Source organism: Pteronotus mesoamericanus, unplaced genomic scaffold (assembly GCF_021234165.1).
Source record: "Pteronotus mesoamericanus isolate MK-2021 breed Mesoamerican mustached bat unplaced genomic scaffold, CSHL_Meso_final contig_105, whole genome shotgun sequence".
Classification (NCBI taxonomy): Eukaryota; Metazoa; Chordata; class Mammalia; order Chiroptera; family Mormoopidae; genus Pteronotus; species Pteronotus mesoamericanus.
Genome location: NW_026555006.1, coordinates 6,703,627 through 6,723,773, shown reverse-complemented (window position 1 = coordinate 6,723,773; position 20,147 = coordinate 6,703,627). Strand labels below are relative to the sequence as shown.

Sequence of the window (20,147 nt, the reverse complement as noted above, 5' to 3'; positions counted from 1 at the left end):
TCTATCACTGTGTCTGGTTGCACTCTAAGTTACTGGCAGGATAACATATCTGGTAGCCCTGTTTAGTTCTACCTTGTGCATTTAAGCCAGACTGACCTTCTCATATATATCACATGTTGCAGCTAATAAAAGGAAATGTCAAGTTGATTGATTACAAATTGTCCAGATCATCTATACTTTACTGATATACTTGTTTAGTTGTTATATCAGTTATTGAGAGAGGAGTATTGGAATATCTGTGATGGTTACTTTTATGAGTTATTTTGACTAAGCCATAGATTGCTCAGATATTTGGTCAAACATTATAGTTGTGTCTGTGAGGGTGCTTCTGGATGAGAGTAACATTTGTTCATTGATAGCCTGAATAAAGCAGATTGCTCTCTCTCAGGGGTGTCCAACCAGCAGCCTGCAGGACGTGTGCAGCTCAGGATGGATATGAATGCTGCCCAACTCAAAACTGTAAATTTACTTTAAACGTTATGAGATTTTTTGGTGATTATATGTCACAATGTATTTAATGTGTGGCTCAAGACAACTCTTCTTTCAGGGTGGCCCCAAGACACCAAAAACTTGGACACCCCTTATGAATGGACTCATCTAATTAAGTGAAGGTTTAAATAAAACGAAAAGACTAGAGACTATTTCTAAATAAACAAAAAGACTGAGAAACTTAGAGGAGTAGGTAGTCTTAGTTATTGGGGTATTGAAATACAAAACAGAAGAGATGAACTTGAGTTATGACAGATGCAGGTTGCCATCTCTAATTCTCATTATATATGACCTTGGAAAACCCTAGAGACTTCCCAGTTGTGTGGTACCAAGTGAAATGATACCATAGTCTAAAGGAATCTTGGATTGCAAAACCACCCCCAAAGATACACAACATGAGTAAGATTGGTTAGAATATTTAATATGTTCTCACCAGAGATCCTTCTAAAGGGATGATGGCTTTTTAAAACTAGTTCAAATTCACATGGAATAATTAGAAAATTATCCTATTCTTTTTGATGGACTAATTGCAAATTATGAGAAAACCAGTACATCTAGAAATAATAAAATTCATATATCTGGGTCTTAGACCTGTAGCTTTATCAATCCCTGGTTCCCCAGAAGACTGAGGTTATGACAAGACTTACATGCTCAGCTTTACTGATGAGTGCCGTCTCAGGGCGGCAGGTCTGAAGCAGAGCAGGAGGGGACGTAGACACAAAAAATATATATACCCTTGCTGACCATAACTTCATAAGAAACATAACTGATGACTTGGTTCAGAGTGTTATCAAAACAGGCTCTGCCTCAGAACAAGGTCCTGCAGACTTTTATTGAAAAAAGCCAAAAAAAAAAAAAAAAAAAGACCAAGGAAATTTTACCTGCCTGAATACTTTAACTAGAATGTCAGTCCTGTCCTTGGACTGCAACTTGCAGCACCAACTGTCCTGATTCTTAGGCTTTCAAACTTGAACTGGAACATCAGCTCTCCTGAGTCTCCAGCTTGCCAATCATAGATCTTGGGACTTCTTGGCCTCCATAATTATGTGAGCCAATTCCTTATAATAAGTCTCTTCATTATAGGAATTCACATGCAGACATACACATCCTATTCTGTTTCTCTAGAGAACGCTAATATAATCTCCAATTGTATTTTTTCAATTGCCTGTTTCTCCTTTCTATTCATTCAGTTTTAAAACGTAATTTGGAGTTCTGGTTTTAGGTTCATATGTATTTATAACTATTCTATCTTCCTGATGTATTGATACTTTCATCATTATGAAATTGTCCTCTTTGTCTCTAGTAATGATTTTTTTGTCTTAAATAATAATAAATCCACTCTAAATCACTAATTAGCATATACATGGTTTGTATTTTTCTCTTTGAAAATTTTTTTTCAACTTGTTTATTTCTAAATCCAAGATTTAAAGATGGATCTTGTTTTCATATCCAGTTTGACAATGTATGTTTTTTGATTTAAGTATTTAATTTATTCTCATTTTTTCATTTATTGATATGGATGGATTTATGACTGCCTCTTTGCTATTTGTTCTATGTATGTCTTGACTCTTTGTTTCTTTTCATCTCTTTTATTGCCTTTTGTTGTGTCATGCAAATATTTTTAGTGTACCATTTTTATTACACTAATAATTTAACTGTATTTTTAAGAAATTTTAGGTGTTGCTCTAGAGGTGTTGCTCTAGAGGTCTTAATATATATCTATAACATCACAACCTACTTCAAATTAATGTTGACTTTATTCCCACAAAAGATAACTTCTTTGTACCAGTATAGCTCTATTCCCTTCCCCTTCTTTGTGCTAGTATTAGCATATATATTAAAACTATATAGGCTATCAACCCAACAATGCTGATTATAGTTATTGCTTATGTTTTTTACAGAAATTGAGAAATGAAAAAAGCAAAGTGTGTATATTCTGGTGCTTTCCATTTTTTCCTGTGGTTCCAAGTTCCCACATAGGGTCATTTCCTTTCACCCTGAAGGACTTTCTTTAGTATTTCTTATAGAGAAAGTATCTGGCAATAAATTCCCTCAGTTTTATTTTGGAAATGTCTTTATTTCACTTTTATTTTTTAGAATAATTTTGCTGAATATAGAATTCTTGATTGACAGGCTTTTTATTTCTTCCAACACTTTGTATATGTCATTCAACTGCCATCTAGACTCCTTTGTTGCATAAATTGTATTGTTGTTCCCTGTGACAATTTTTCATTCCCTGTGACAATTTTTCTTTCTGATTTCAAGATATCTCTCTTTGCTTTAGCTTCCAGCAATTTGACCATGTTGTATTTATGTGTGGTTATCCTTGTTTTTTTTTTCCTTTTTAATCTGGGGTTCATCAGACTTCTTGGATCTGTATGTTAATGGTTTTCATCAAATCTGGGAAGCTTGAACCATCATATTTCAAAATATTTTCTTCTATCTTTTTCTATGTTTACCCTCCTCCTGAGTCTCCATTTGTATGTGTGTGTGTGTGTGTACACACACATATATATATAAAACCTGACATTGTCCTACAAGTGCCTTACACTATGCTAATTTTTCTTCAATTTTTTCCCTATAATTCCATTTGAAAAATTTCTATTCATCTTTGTTTATTGATTGATTCACCTGCCCTTTAAACTATTTTGTTGAGCATATCTAGTGAATATTTTTCATTTCAGTTATTTTACTTTGTTAGAATTTCCACTTGATTCTTTCTAAAGTATTCATTTATTGGATTTCTTTTATTTATTGGGTTATTGGACATAATTTACTTGAAACCTTTAAACACATCTATAATGGCTACTTCGGAGTTCTTTTCTTTTTCTGGGAAATCTAGGATCTAGAGTCTTTCACCCACCTTTAGTTGTTCTGTGCAGGTTGGCAAATGCATTTAAAGCCTGAGGAAATTCTCAAGTGTAACTTGGCTTTCATTTTTGCCATACCCTACTGGGTCTCTTCTCTGCATATGTAGTTTTATATACAACAGAGAAGTGTGGAAAAGCTTATCTCAGGCTTTCCATAACTGTCTCCTTTCTACAATCTCTTCATAAAGTTTCTGAATAGTCTGTCACTCATCCTGAATTGGAATGGCAACCATGGTCTTGCACAGCTGTGTATTTTACTCATCCATTTCTAATTAAATCTGCCATTTTAGCTGGCAAAGCCAAAAGTTTGTGCTTCCTGTCACTATTTGAATTAATTACTTCTGGCAGCGAAGCTGCTGGTTTTCGCAGTCAATCCCAGTCTGACAAACTTACTATCCTTCCTACTAATCTGGTAAAGGAAGGAAGGGAACAGGTACAGGCAAGAGGACCAGAGTTTTGTCCTTACCCCAAACTAAAGCAGCTTTTCAAAAATAAATGCTTCTGAATTTTTTGTCTGCCCTTAGTCAATTCCTTTTGCCTTGAAATGGTTACTTTTGACAATTTTTGTCCAGTTTTATACTTGCTTGTAGAAAAGGATCACCATCTTCTTCAGCCGTCATTATTGAAAGTCCTTCTCTTTCCTTCTCATTGAATGCACAGTAGTAACACTTAGCTCAGGTTTTTGAGTGTAAAATGAGATCACCTATGCCAGTGATGCAGTATTTCATCATTACTCTGACTTTATATTCTTAGAATAAAGACATAATACTCAGATCTAAAAGGAAAAATTGTATGTTTTGTCACTGACAAGTTAATAAATCTATTTAAAGATGGTTTCTGATAAAGAAAGAAGACTAAAGAGAAATTGCCTATGAAGATTTCCAATGCCAAACTGTACCAAACATTGAGTGCAAGAATCTTTTTTTTTTGCACCAGAGAGTGAATATATGGCTATGAAAAAATTTCAAAGTGAATATGAAGGAAATGTTCTTCTGATATTTTATAACAACTTGATCAGAGATAATTTTACAATGTGAATGATACATAGCTATATCTTTTATATTTGCAAAAAATGAGTTAAGATAATTTCACCTTGTTTACTGGGTAACAGACATTACAGAAATGAAAATGGAATAAAATAGAAATTGCCATAAATCATATTTTTAATAAAAATGTCTATGATGTATAATTAGGTAAAAATTTTAAATAAAATACTAGATTTTGAGGAGCAGTAAAATTGATAGGTAATGATTAGGAGGATTTGTTGATAAATATAAAAACAATGAATTAATTTGTTTAGTACTGAAAGGTTTATGTTTTATGGCAACATTTATTAACCCTGATGATTACTCACATTTTTAAAGTTAAGAGTATAATTAAATAAAAATAAAAAGTATGTGGATTTGCCAACAAGTTTGGTCAGTTTCAACCATAGGACCAAAGTGTTAGCATTACTATCAAGCTGATGGCAGCCTCCTTGAGTTTTAAAAAGAAATTCAAATATAGAAACACTGAAATCAAAGCCTGCAGCTATGAGTTTCATATTTATCTGGGGGTCTAAGATGTATGTTAGTTTCATTTCTTCAGAATCTCATTTTCCTAGAAACAAAGTTAACACAAAATCATTTGTATAAAATAAACCCCCCCAAATATCACTAGTTGGGGTTGGGAGAAACCCTATTACATTATAAGACCTAGTATCTGGACCTCTATCTTTTTTGAGAAGAGTTCATTTCTCCTATTGTACCTCTTTTTTCTATTATGATATTTATACTGTATTATAATCAGCTTTTGTCTTTTTCCCCTGACTAGACTAGTAACAATTAAAGAGTAGAGACCATTTCATGTATATATCGGTTTATAGAACCTTCTACAGAACCTGATAAAGAAGAGATGCTTGATAATTCATAAATGTTTAAATAATTATTCAATTTATTCCTTTTTTTTAGAAACTCTGTAATGATTCTAGCAATGTTATGAACTACAAATAACACATGCACATAAAAACTTTCACTAAAATTCTTACAAACCATGGATTTAAATTAACTAGTTTTACTCTTTCATAAGAAATAAAGGGTTCTGTGCTGGTGTCATGTTGGTTCAGTTGCTGAGACTTTATAATGGTTTTAAATTTTTCAATATTTTATAATTAACTGACATTTAAAAAAATAAAATCAATCTGCATTAAAGAGAGAAAGGAGAGAGGAAGGGGGGAGAGAGGGAAAGAGAGAGAGAGAAAGAAAAAGAGAGAAAGAAAGAAAAAGAGAAAGAGAGAGAAAGAAAGAAAAAGAGAAAGAGAGAGAAAGAAAGAAAAAGAGAAAGAGGGAAAGAGAAAGAGAAAGAGAAAGAAAGAAAAAAGAGAAAGAGAGAAAAAAAGAGAAAGAGAGAGAAAGAAAGAAAAAGAGAGAGAGAAAGAAAGAAGAGAGAGAAAAAGAAAAGAGAAAGAAAGAAAAAGAGAGAGAGAAAGAAAGAAAGAAAAAGAGAGAGAAAGAAAGAAAAAGAGAAAGAAAAAGAAAAAAGAGAGAGAAAGAAAGAAAAAAAGAGAGAAAGAGGAGAGAGGAGGAAGATGTATGTCAGAAATGAAAATAAGTTATCAAAATCTGCACTGATTAGGGCATTCAACACCAAGGGCTTGGGTTTATTTGCTACAGGGGAAAAAAAAAAAGATAGAGTTGGAACCAAAACAACTACATAAACCTGAGACTCTAAAAAAGATGCAACATCGGAGTTCATCACAGTTTCAGTTTGCTGTATCAATAACCAAAATTCAGTTGCTGCTATAAACCTGTAGATCTACAATAATTTAAAAACTGTAAACAACATTTATGATAACAAAAATACAAGGCACTTAGGCATAAATTATTTAAAACATATGTAGCCATCTGCTAACATCTTTATAGAGGAAATTTTAAAAGTTTATTGAAGAATGTAAAAAAGAATCTAAATAAATAAAGATTTAAATTACATTCATATATTTGGGAAAACAATCACACTAATATTTCCCCTAAATTAAAATAAAAATGTATGTAATTCAAAATTTGAGTCTCTACAATGGTTTTTTATGCTAATAATATGTCAATCCTAAAATTTTAAAAGAACGTGTGAAGAGTCCAGAATAACTAATCCAATGGAGGGATGAACGGAGATTAACTTTACCCCAAATGTTTATCAAAAAGGTATAATAAGTAAACAGTATGGTACTGACATAGGGCTAGACAAACCATAAAAAGTACACTGTTTAGAAATAGATCTGCATATATAGGAGAACCATGAATATGAGAAAGGGCATTAGAACTTAGTGGGGGGAAATGGACTAATCACTAAATGTTGCTGGGGTAATTGGCTATCTAGTAAGGGGGGGGATGAAATTAGATGTTTTCTTCAAAATTCATGAAAAAAAAAATTTCAGCAGGTCTGAAGCCATGAAGGTAAAAGCACAACTCTGAAACTGTCAAAAGGCAATAGAGAACAATGTCTCATGACTTCAAAGTAGGCAAGGATTTTTTTAAATCAGTAGGCAAGAGGTACATCTAAAAAAAGAGAGTAATAAAATAGAATATATTAAAAATTAAAACACGTGTTAAGTGAAAACCAGTGTACTTGAAGTGGCAAGACAAGGGATCAATAGGGAGATGACATGGGTCTTGCAAATGAAGCAACTGTTCTTCCAGTGTTTGGAATGAGAGCAGCTTCAGGAGAGCTCTGACTTCTGAGAGGGGCTGCCTGGAGCAAAGAGGCGTTGGATGTAGATGTCATCGTGGAAAGACAGAGCTGCAGCAGATTTTGCAACATGAAGGCTATTATTTCTGAATGATGTATATACCTGGTCTTCTGTTCTATGATTTTCTCATTTTTCTATATTTGGAATATTTTATAATTAAAAGAAAAACCTTCTAAGTCTATAATAATCATTCCTCCCTCTTTGCTACCCTGCACATGGACAAACCCTCTTGCTACATTCTGTTTCTGTGCATTTAGGGATGAAAAGAAACTGAAACTCAGTCCCTAAATTGGGCATAGTAGTGGGCAGAGTTTCTCACACCTTTGTAGTACCTGGTATATAGCAGCTGCTCATTAGATGCTTGTTGGATTGAAATAATAGATTTCTGCAGTTTCCAGGATTTCCTGTGTTTTCCCTCACAGCAGGGCTCCCAAAGCTCTCTGTGCTCTCCCATTCTACCCAGTGCTCGTTAGACTGGACTAGAAGTGTTCAGGTAGTATCTACATATCTCTGTGAGGGCAAGAAGAATATCTATGGGCTATGAGATCCCCAGGTGACAGCACAGAACCTTACATTTACTAACTAAAAGAACTTAATTCATTAATAATCACACAGCATAAAGGTCTCAGTATTCAGGATTAGCATATTCCCACCTCATTGCAAATGAAACATGAACTGGGTTTCCCTTGCCTCCTAGAACATTGCCTCGTAGAGCAATATTGCAGGCCTGCTCCTTCCCTGCTCTGTCTCTAAACTCTGCCGAACTGAGGACCACACTTGCAAACTGGTTGTACTCAGGTTATCCTCTGACTTTGGTGACCCAGCTCTGTACCTGATACCTCAGCCCTTGTTCTCAGATCCACCTGGAATCTTTTTTATCCTCCACTTGCCTTTGGCCACCCAGGCAGAGTAATTCGGCACAAGGATAAGTTTGTGCTTGGGTTGATTTTAGTATGGGCCACCTGCATTTGGCAGCCTGCCTATAAGGAAACTATCACAGAGCCACTCAGCTGAGTAAGGCCTATTCTTAGGGTACTGATAAAGTCCCTCAAATCTGCATCAATCCTAAATGGCCAGTGTTGACCCACATGGAAACTGCCTGGTGGACAGAAGTGACTTTGAAGCTGCCTGATCTGGACCCCAGGAGCTGGCCCTGCACTGGGCAGCAACAGTCTGAGGTAGCCGCACAGCCACCACAAGTCAGGGCTAGACTGTGATTTCCAATGTTGAAGCCCTATCCTGGGCTAGCAAAGCTGGGCTTAGTGAAATATGCCCTGGTAGCCCTCCCTTTAGTCATGGATTAGAATGGGTGCTTGTTTTGTTTTCTTTCCAGTAGCTGAAATTCAGACACTCCCCTTTCCTAGCACTTAACATTCCTACCCTGGGCAGCATTACTGCTATATATCACTTACACTCCCTGCTGACGTTTTATGGGGATTTTAAAGCAGCAGGTGTGTGAGATAGAAGCCATTGTCAATCATTGTGTTAAAAATGCTTCACCCTTTCAAACCCCTAATCAGCAGGTTTGATGGGTTGCAGCTGGCTGCTAACCAGCCAGGATTTGAAGTTTTCAAGGCAAATAGCCCCACCCCACTTTGGGAGGGGAGAGGATGGAAACGGGCAGCTGAGAAGCCCAGTCAAGTCCAAGGCACCACAGCCTTGTGGTGAAAGTGGTAGGAAGGCTTATCAACCAAAGGAAAGTCAGCATAATAGGAACAGTCTTGCCTTTCTACTATTGTGAAAGGCTCCATTCAGCCATCGGCCTAAAGTAGTAATTGATTTCCTCTTTAGATAACCTGAAGGGGGAGTCCCCCCTAAGGGTCTTGTTCTCTCTCTCTTGCTCTTGCTCTCAGTCTTCCCCGACCCAAAGCTTTTGAGGAAAACAATGACTATCACATTATGTCCTTGGTCCTTCATCAATGGCAATAACCCTACACTCACTTTTCATATCAAAATTGATATTTCGTATCAAAATATCAATGATTTACATAGCCTTAGTCTTTTATAAGAATCTCCCCAAATATATTTCAAGTGTCCTCTTTTGATCCTGCACTCCCAAATTCTGCCTACTTATAAATACCACAATTATACCCAAAGCAAGGTACCATGCCTTTAAGTCAAGCAAAGGAGCACTGGGGGAATTTGGCCTTGGGCCTTTGTAACTATCACAGGATGTTTGCATGCCACTCTGTGGAGACCCAATGAATAAATTTGAGTCTCTGTCAATTCTAGTTTTGGATTTGCCTCTCACACACTGATTCTCTATTGTGTCCCTTCTTGAACTTCCTGTCTCCTTCTGTCAGCTTCACTCGTGACCTGTTTGTCCACTCAGTGAGTTCTCTGCATGCTCACTGGTGACCTGCCTATGACCCTGACATTTGACCTCAAGTACAGACCCTATTTCCATCTTTGAGCAGGCTCTGGCAGCTCAGTGGACCTTTGTTTATGAATCATCCTCACTCAGTCAATAGTCTCTGGAAGTAAGGAACTGTCTTTCAGCCATACTTTACCAGTAATAACTCAAATACAAAGTGAACTGTCTTGTTAATCTCTGCATTATCAGTCACCAAAACTCTATTAGAGCACTTACCATATAGGATCAAACTTCAACGAACTCACAGTCTTCTATGAGAACAAGATAAGGCAACTTATCTTAAGGAACTACATAAAAAAATGCCACAAAGGGATTGTGTACAAAAGGAAAGTGAAAAGAACAGCCAAGATACAGACATCCAGAATATTATGGGATAGGACGTGAATTCTCACATGGGATCTAAGAGGCTCTGCTTAGAACAGGTGATATTTATAAAATACTACAAAGCCTAGAATTCCCACAAGCAAAAGAAAATTGATGCTGAAAAGACAGGTAGAACCTAAGCCATGGAGGATTTTGACTGCCACGATAGGGGCGGGGTTGAAAGGAGCCAGGACACAGAACTTCAACCTTTTCCCCCACAGTCTGTTCAAACCCATCCTATTTGGCTACTTCTCTGCCCAGTGGGTGAAATCTAGGGCAGTTCCCTTTCACCTTCAGTTCACTCTTTTCACCTTAGTAATGAAAAACACAACAACCCTATGCAATAGACAAAATGTTCAAATTTCATTGAAAGGTAAAATATGTTTTCTCTAACAGATTTGAGGGGTTAGCATTTTTACTATGTCTGGTCTCCTAATTCTCCCTTTTCCTTCCCCCAGCTTGCTAATGCAAAATGTAGCAAGAGGTGGGTAGAGTCACAGAGGGAGAGGTGAGAAGTCTTCCTAGATTGAGATGGTTGTGCTCTTCCCTCGAAGTCCCCTGGGACAGATAAATGTTCAAAGCCAACTTATTCTCTAATAAGCTGCTTTTCTGAACCCTTCAACAACTGCCTTTGGGGAACATTTGACTACCACTCTCTTAACAAAAAGTATTAGTTATCTATTGCCATGTAGGAATATATGAAGGATCCTAAAACATAGCAGCTTAAAGCAATAAATATTATTATCTCACATGTCCTTAGTAATTCAGGACCAGCTCAGCTGGGCAGTTCTGGTTCAGGGTCTCTCAGAAGGCTGCAGTCATTGGCCAGGGAATAGGTCTTTTGAATGCTTGACTACAGCTGAACAATGTTTCCAAAATGGCTTAATTTAAATGGCTGTTGGCTTCAGGCCTGCTTTCCTAACTATGAGAATCTCCTCTTAGAGCTGCCCTGGTGTTATGACACAAGAGCAGGTCTCTTACGACTCCCTTCTCCAGCCCCAGCCATGAAGTCCTCTTAGGTGGGATCCCTTTTAAAACAATCCTCTATGTGGTCACTCCAAAAGGCCAACCTGGTTCATGACACCAGAGAAGTGCACGTTGCTCCCAAAGTAGCCACCTCTCTGCTCCACCGCTATGGAATAAATAGTAAAACCTCTGACCCTTAGGACATCTCAGATATGGGTCAGGCACAGGTCTAGGAACACATGCCTGTCTCTTACTGGACTCTCTGTAGCCCTCCTCACTAATCTTGAGATGGAGAAAGATCCACAGGAGACAGAACAGAGAAAATGCCACATCGTTATAAAAATTCTTCTCAGCCCAATACATACCTCAGATGTATAGAAACAGTTGATGCTGAACAGGCTAGGAGTCACAAAACCTCCTTAGAGCATACCCTGTGTGCAGCCTGCACAAAGTGCTGGCCACCTGTCTTCTACTCACCGTTGAAAGTTTCATCCAAAATTGAGGTCACCCATTCTATTTTAACATTTTGTTCTATCAGGGTGAGGGTTTCATCAATGCAAGCATCAGCCCAGCTCTGTATTCTGAAAGTCATTTGTCTTGGCCTTCCCCAGAAGCAGACCCTAAGACAAAGAGTTGAGTGCAAATAGTTTTGGAGGGAAGTAATGTCAGGAAATACGTTTAGGGAAGTGGGGGGAAAGAGAGGAAAAGGAAGCAAGTAAATGTTGTATTAATGAATCAGTCACTACCATGGACAACAGGAGCTTAAGCCTGCTGAGGAACTAGAAACAGCAGAAAACACCTATAGCTGTCCTCTACCAAGAGACAAAAACCAGGGCATTTATCCCACTCCCAGTTCCTCATTGCTTGAGAGCTGTTTCCTGGGTATTAATTAACTTGATGAAACTCATGGGTTTCCTGGCTTGAAAGCTGAATGTTGGCATAAAGAAAATAATAAAGGCACTTGCCCAAGTAACCATTATTGAATGCTCCATTTGGACTTAAAATCGAATCTTTTTACAACTCATTTTTTTGTTTTTCCCACTCATCTCCCTCTCCTCCATCATCTCTTCACTGAACTTCTTTGGGTCCTAGGTTTCTTTTGTCTTCGTGTCTATTCACCTAATATTGAGCACCTACTATTGCAAGTCTCTGTATTAAGTGCCGATGAGGGTGAGTAATTAAACATAAATATGATGCAGCCCCTGCCTACAAAGGAGCTTGAAATATAGCATGGTAGATATTTCTAAACACAAATAATTATTAAAAATTATAAACGGAAGATAAAGTTGTGCAAGGAGATGGTGAGGAGTTGATGTGTTCAATGCAAGTACAACCTATTATAAGTTAGTTCTCCAGTTTCCAGACTGAACTTGGAGCCATTTTGAAATTTTCTCCGAGTTACAGGTCCACAGAAAGGTTGTCTCTCAGTTATGAGAGTCCCAAGCAGCCTGCCTTGTGAAGTCACTTTTAATTAAGCACCCTGCCTTGTGGGCAGAATTAATCCTATAGCAGCATTCCCAGCAGCAGGAGGATGCCCTGTGAAAATACTTAGCCTAACATTTGAGGGCCTTGTGCTCCAATTCTAGCCACCTTTTCCAGTCCTATCTCCTGCTCTTTTCCTCCTTTGAACCCTGATTTTTAGGCCAGTCTAACTGTATGCTTCTCCATGATAGTGTCTAAATTCTCTCTCTCCCATGCTTTTCCTTTTCTGCTAAAACCAGCCTACCATCTTCCCTGAAAGAGGTTGATGCAGCATACTGGCTGGGATTCCTGTAGTCTGAGATCAAGGGGTGGCCTGAGGGTTGTAATCCTAGACTAAAAATATAGAGACCTAAATTCAATCTCTAGCAAGGAGGCTTACAAACGACAGGATTTTACAAACTGAAAGACCTTACCTCTCTCTGGATCTCAGTTTCCTCATCTGCAAAATACATAGTGAGCCCTGCTTACCTAATGGTAGCTGCAAGATTCAAGATGATCAAAAAATGCTTTGCAAATTGTGAAGCAATCCCTCATGCATGTGTTTGCTTATGCAAACGTAAGGGATTGTCATTAGTATTCAGGATCTTCCTAGCTGATGTGTTTTTGCAAGAGTTTGGCTAGAAACATGATTAAGATATGTCCCAGCTGAGTAGCTTCTTCCACTGTAGCTTCATCCAATAGCCACAAAGGGGATAGAATAGGTCTTTTGTGATTGTTTTTTACATAGTTGGAAGAATTTCAAAGCATCAGATTTTTTTTAAAAAAGTGAACTCTATTTTATTTGCATTAAATCTAGTTCCATTAGTGCTGAAGAAGCACTGTAAACATATGGTTCCAAACTTAATAGTTTAAAATAAAATATACATATCCTGTTATTTAAATAAAATCAGGATTTCCAAAGAATTCATATATCATTGGCAATGCTGATGAATCACATGTGAAAGGAAAATTGAGGAAACAATTTTCATTAAACAGGAAGTTTTTCTAGGCTGATAATGAAGTGTAAAGCTTTCTCCTTGACTGTTGGAAAAATATCACTTAAATCCAGTTAATTAATCAATCAATAAATCCATAAGCAAACAAACATAAACTAGAAAGAAAAAAATAAAATAACCCGAAACATTAAGGACAACATACCTAAGTGAAGGATGCTGGAGAAGGAGTAGGTTAGGGGAGAGGATGATGAAATCACTTTGGAACAACTGATTTCAAAGTGCCTTTTAGACAGGCCAGGTTGGAGTTTGGGTATGCAAAGCTAAAATGCAAAAGTGGTGAGTAGAGCTCAGATACAAATATGACTGATTGGCAAGTAGATGGGTTGTTAATTCCAGGTGTAGAGATGATGAGTGAAGGAGAGGAGTGCCAGCTTTTAGGAATATGGTCAGAAATGAGTATCCAGAGAGGAAGACTCAAGATGGACCATCAGAAACGTGGTAAGAAAATCAAGTGAATGTGGTATCACCCTGCCAAGGCAAGAATAAGTCAAGACAGAGGGCCAGTGGTCAGCAGTGATAAATGCTGCAGATAAGCCTAGTGCAACAAGAACTACTGAAAGTGGTTCACTGGCATTAGCAACATGAACCTAACTCTCTAGGGAGGCCCATTTGGGTGCAATTATAGGGCAGAACTAGATTGGAATGGGTTGAAGAGATAATGAAAAATGAAGTAGAGACAAAGCATAGACGATTTTTTAAGAAATACAGCAGCAAAAAAAAAAAAAAAAAAAAAGAGAGAGAGTAAGACAGCAGTATCTGGGAGGGCTCCTGAAAGTACTTTAATAAGTTGGAAGAGACTGAGGCATCCTTGATTATTGATAGAAGGTGTATAGCCTAGAGGGAGAAGTTAAAGACCCCGGGGAAAGAAGTATAAGATTTCTAGAGAGACAAAAGAACACACTTACCTATGCACAGATCAGAGTCACCCATCCTCTTTGAAGGTTAAGGGAAGCTTCCAAAAGGAGGTGAGACCTAAGTTAAGACAAGCAGACAAAGAAAGGGAGGGCATTTCTCACCCAGTGCACCTTTCAATTTCACTGCTGCGGCCTCTCAAACTTGCCTGGATTGCGTGGAAGAAAGTACTCTTGAATAACATTGTATGGAACTATAATCCTACTAAACTCATTTTTATAAATAAAATGTGGGTTTGCTTACACAAGGCTTATACTGTGTATCTCCACCCAATGTATAATTCTCATCTGGGCTATTTCCTTTAGAAAGTGTGCAGCCAGTGATAGTAGTCTTAAGTCCCAAGTGCCTACAACTATTTATATAATGCAGTGGATTGCCTTACTCCTGATCACATTTCCTCTGTATTTCAAAAGTGAATAATTTCCTTATAATCCTGATGCTGCCTAATTAGAACCTGTCCATCTCAGATGAAAAGGAGAACTTGGCCTTTTAGGTGGTCAGGTCTGAATTCACATATTTTTTACATGATGAAAGACATATTTTTCAGTGTGAGAGGTTAGGGATTGGATCTAGTTTGAGATAGAGACTTCAGATGAAGAATATTCTGTGAGAGGCAAAATCCACAAGGAAAAATAAGTTATTAAAGATAAAAATATTTTTCTAAGTTAATAGTTACACACTAAAGCTTAATATACAAGGGAAGAAACTCACAAATAAATTCATGAAATGTTTTCAAACTCACTAGTAACTTAAGATGTACTCATTAAATTGAAATAACATTTTCATTAGTTAATAAGCAATAATTATTTTTAAATGCTAGTCACTAAAGCTAGTGAATACATGATGAAAATAGTACCTTAAATCTTTCTTGGTATCAGGTAAATTATGGTAATTCTTTTGGAAAATGATCTGGAACCATGAAAGAGATGTAAAAATGTTCAATATCTTAATCCATAAATTCTTCTTCAGGAAATATCTTTTAAAAATAACCTAAAAATAGGTGTGACTTTTAGCTCACTTACTTGGAATTGAAAGAAGTATCCTAATTTCTGTGTAACTCAATTTCTGACTCTGAAACCCATTTCTTTAGTCATCCTGGAAAGTTTAATCTCAGTTTTTGGGATCTTCCTGAATGATAGTACACCCCTACCCCCACATACACAGAGGAGATAAAAAGGAATTATGTTCTTACTATATTTTCCAAGACACTCTGCCTCTCCCCAGATCCCCTGGCTGCCCTCCCTTTTCCTCCCACCAACGTCTACACTCCTCCCTTTGAAAGCAAAAGTCAAGAGAAGAATTATATAGAAGGCTGTGCTTTTAGTCCAGCCCCAAGCCTCCTCTAGGCTGGAATAAGAACAGAATATCTGTGTTTGGCTAGGGAGTCATGGACACAAAGAAAAAAAATATATCTCAAAAAATTATCCTAACACACATGCATGAAGATTGCCATGAAAAAAGAAACTGGGAACAAAAAAACTATCCAACAGTGGGGACAGGATCATATAACCAGTCACCAGAGCAGACTTTCTCCCCAAGTTTACTTGAATTTAATACCCATAAAAATCTTGGAGTATCATATAGTCATTAGAAATAATTTTAAAGCCAAGGCATCAATCTGAATTTAATATTATGCTTAGTAATCTCTGATTGTATACAAAAATATTTTATGCTATTGCAAAAACCAAAAGGCACCAGCAAGAATGAAAATACTTGATGTGTTTGGGTGGCAAAATTTTGTGTGAATTATTTTTATAATAAGGAATAACATTAAAAAGAAATAGAAACTAGAGGAGAAAACTTCTTTTCAGATTTGGAGTAAGAAGTGAAGAAATCCTTGTGGGTTTTGCCTCAAAGGATATTGTCAAGATTCATTTCCAAGAATTTGAAGTTAGTGCAGCTATCGGCATCGTTAATGAGCCAGGGTTGCAAAGACAGTTTCTCTCTTGATTTAACTTTCTCTGATTCACTCAGACCTAGTCTCTGCCTCTCCAGATCCTATCTATGCTTCAAATGCTGGAGAAATTCATAATAAAAACGAAATACTCAAGGAAGCGTCCAATAAGAAGTTAGTGATGTCCGGGTCTTGTGACACAGTATTTGTTTTTAAGGAAGGGAAAATCACACTTGTTGAGCACCTTCTATGTTCCAGAAACAGGTAAAAACTTTACCATCATTATCACATTTCATAGACTTCATTGGTTCCTCTTTACTGATGTAAAAGCTGAGGCCCAGAAATGTTAAGTAATTTGCCAAATGCCACTCAGCAACTCAGACTTCAGACTCAAGTCTGGCTGCACCCAAATCCCCACTTATTTCTTGAGACAATATGTTGCCCCTCCTCTAAGTGGCTTCCCATTGGCAAGTCCATTTTGTCTGCCTGAAATAAAAATTTTAAAAACATTAAAAGCTTTATTATCATAAATTAGTAGAAATACTAAGTGATGCACTATTCTTACTGAAAAGCAGTGAACACCATAGGTCAGCATTTCCTAAAAATGTATTGCTCCTTTTTTTAAAAAAAAAATTAGTTTCTCTTTTGATTTTATTGTTATTGTTGTTGTTGTTTTATAAAAGTAATCTTTTACCAATACAAGTGAAAAATGTTTCTAGGGAATGAACCAAGGACTGAAGTTTAGTTCTCTATTAAATTTCAGTAACCCTTGAAAAGTCCTATTTTCAAATCAAGGATAATTTTGCTGTTCTTTTGGAAAAATAACTTAGTAGCAAAAGGAAAGTCATTAAACTGCTCACATACTCCTGAATTCATGCACTCTTTTTACTTGTGACCAAAAGCAGTCTTGTAAAACAGCAGTTGTGAACAAGCAGAGCTAAGCACAGACACCATCCTCATGGAAATCTTGCGTTCATTTCTTCTTTGACAAGGAAGCTTCCCACAACAATCCTGGTGGTTTAATCTTATTTGAAGTTCACTTGATTATTTCATGATGGCCTTGAATGAAGTCCTGTTCTTATAGGCTGTATTTCTAAGGCTGCTCCACCCCAATGACCTTCCGCATCCTGAAGTGGAGGTCACCCCCATGCCAGGAGTGGGACTCAGGGCAACTAATGATCAGAATAGATCTAAAGAGGACACAGATTATCCACGGACCTGGTCCATGCATAACATACTCTGAAACTCAAGCACACCACTAAAAGCCTCAATGAGAGGCAGATTAAAAAGTGTGGGGGCTACACTAGACTACAGTTTAAAGAGAAAAAAAAAAAATACCTAGTCTACTCTTTAGTCCAAAACATGATACACAGATTCTTACTGTATGTGATATACAGCTGTGAGAGACTTTATTCTGGAAGAGAGCTCCAGCTGAGTAGGCCTGGAATGAGCCTGAGGTGGTCTCAGATCCCATGTGCAAGGCGTCTGTGGACATTAAAAATACCTCCCAAAACCAAGCAGGACTTGGGTCCACTCCAAGTGATGGGGTAACCTGGAGTTCAGAGCCCTTTTCAGGGGGTACAGTTTGTCCCTACCCATCTGCAGCACACCAGCAAAGAGGCTGGGGATTGAGACCCCTTCTTTGTATTCCAATCACAGTATGTGATTGAGGGAAGTGCTCTAGACTGGAATACAGGCAATGGCCTCAGTCATTGGCTAGTCTGACTGCTTACCTGTATGTCTCAAACTAACTTAAAAAAAAAAGCAATTAATGTGAAGAGAGGGAGAAAGGTAACAACTCCCACACAGACACTGGTGGCTTTGCTTCTGTGGATTTTCAAAAGCAGCATTTTGACTACACCCTGGGCTGACATCAGCAATGATGAAGACAGATTTGAAGGCAGCTTCCCAAATTCCAGGCATTTTGCTGAAGCTTATCGCCCAGAGGCATGCTGGTACTGCTTGGCTGTCTGTCAGGGCCATCTCTGTTCTTGCTCCTCCACCCTAAGGTTGGGCCACTTGTTTGGTTTGGCAACTGTTTACACATGAAGTTCCAACAAGATGCAAGTTTGGACTCCAATGCCCCTACTTTCCACAGCAGGTCCGCCATGATGTTAAGAGCCAATATCCAGGCCACAGGCGAGAGGAAGTCCTACCCATGGAATCAACTAAACCACATCTGAATTCCCCAGTGTAGTTAAGCTAGAGCTGGGTCACCAATGAACCATGGGACTGGACAGCACCAAGCCAGTGGCCTACACAGCTGTGTCTCTCCTTTCAGCTTCCACCACGCTGGGTAGGGGTGTCCTGGGTTTCTCCTGCTTTGGCTGCACAGCCAATTCCTGCCAGAGATCTCTGGCTTCATCCTTCAGTTGCTGAACATATTCTAGGAGATTCATCTCCCCAAGCACGCTGTCCAGAAAAGCATTTTTTTCAATGGCTTGATTCAAGTGCTGCTCCAGTTCTTCTAGAGACTGGATCGTGACCCATTTTGCTCTTTTCAAGTCACTATTTGCTTGTTCCAGCTCTCAGGTATATTTCTGCAGCTGATTTTTAATTGCCTTTATCTGAACAGGTCATCCTCTAAGGAGGAAAACTGCCTGTAGGCTTCAGAATGCTGCGTGCCACATTTGTCCTTGATGCTTTCTAGCTCTGGGTGAAGGAGGTTCTTTTCTGATAGGAGGTCCCTGTTCCTGGTTTCAATTTATTGCAGCTGCATCTCCAATTCAGCTTCATATTCTCAGCTTCCCTCCTGGAATTCTCAGAGTTCCTCTTATGTATTCTCTGCCCTTGGCTTATAGGTCATAGCTAGAACTTTCCAATAGTCAGCTTCTTCCTCCTCAGAGCTGAAAGTCTCTCCCGAGTCCTCTGTTGTGAGAATGTGGCAAGAAGTCACTCTTCTTGTGGCATGGTGTTGGGGCTCTCAAGCAATGAGGATGTGTAGCAGCAGCAGCAGCAGCGGGATGGGGGGCAGTTCGGCTCACACAATGCTCCCCCAATAGAAGTGTTCCATAGCCAAATAACACAGGCAGACACTGTACCCAACAGGCCTCCTTTGGAAATGCACAGACCACTGAAAGGCTCTAAGTGGTTATAAAAGCTCTCTTTTCTCCTTTTTAAACAGGTGTCCCCCCATGGCCTGCAGGCCACATGCAGCCCAGGATGGCTATGAATGCAGCCCAGGATGACTATGAATGCAGCCCAACACAAAATCATAAATTCACTTAAAACATTATGAGATTTTTGTTGTTGTTGTTTTAGTTAGTGTTTGGGTATTTAATGTGAGGCCCAAGACAACTCTTCTTCCAATGTGGCCCAGAGATGCTAAAAGGTTGGACACCACTGTTTTAAATCCAGATTTACTTAGTCATAGAATCCTTTTTACCCTGATCCTCTTACAGCTCCTGACTGAGTTGTACAGACCGGTGTCAGAGACCATGGAGGAGGCCTCCAGGGGGAGCTTAAGGGTGCTGGGCAATGAGGATATTCTGTAAGACATTGGGTCAGCTGTGCTCAGTGAGGTGGTCACAGGAGGACAGAGGGATGCAGTTCTCAGTTCTGAGCAGAACTGGAGAGCCCTCAGCATAATGAAGACTCCCAGAAATGTGACTCTACACTGGCACAGCAAGAGACTGCAGCGTTGGGGATGTCAGGAGAGGGGCAGCACATGACACAGCCAAGTGGAATCTAGCCTGGAGGGGTAGGTCCTCTAGTGAGGGCAGTTAGTACACGAAAGGACACCTTGTGCCTGGCCCAGAGCAGGCAGGCAGTTAATGCTAAAAATTTGCTTGAATGTACTCAAGTTCCTTCTAGGACTCTAAGAAGTACCTGGATGTATCATCATGGCCTTGGAAAGAAAAGGATGACAAACTCAGCAAGGCTTAACTGAATAAGGATTTAATAAAGAAGGTTTTAACAGAAATGCAGGGAGGGTTAAAGAAATCAACAAAGGATGGTGCTTTGTGGCAACCAGAGCTATGAAAGAGGCCCCATCTGACAGGGGATGTGGGGAGAGAGAAGAACCAGGCCAGCAGTAAGACATTTGGGATGGACTAATAAGAAGCAAATGGGGAATAGCTAG

At 38.4% G+C, this 20,147-nt stretch overlaps 1 pseudogene; it reads right to left on the bottom strand.

Moving 5' to 3' along the window:
* The window catches only part of LOC129069350 (nuclear distribution protein nudE homolog 1-like), a 44,968-nt pseudogene extending 25,061 nt beyond the window's left edge, over positions 1 to 19,907 (bottom strand).
* Positions 19,908 to 20,147: the final 240 nt, after the last annotated feature.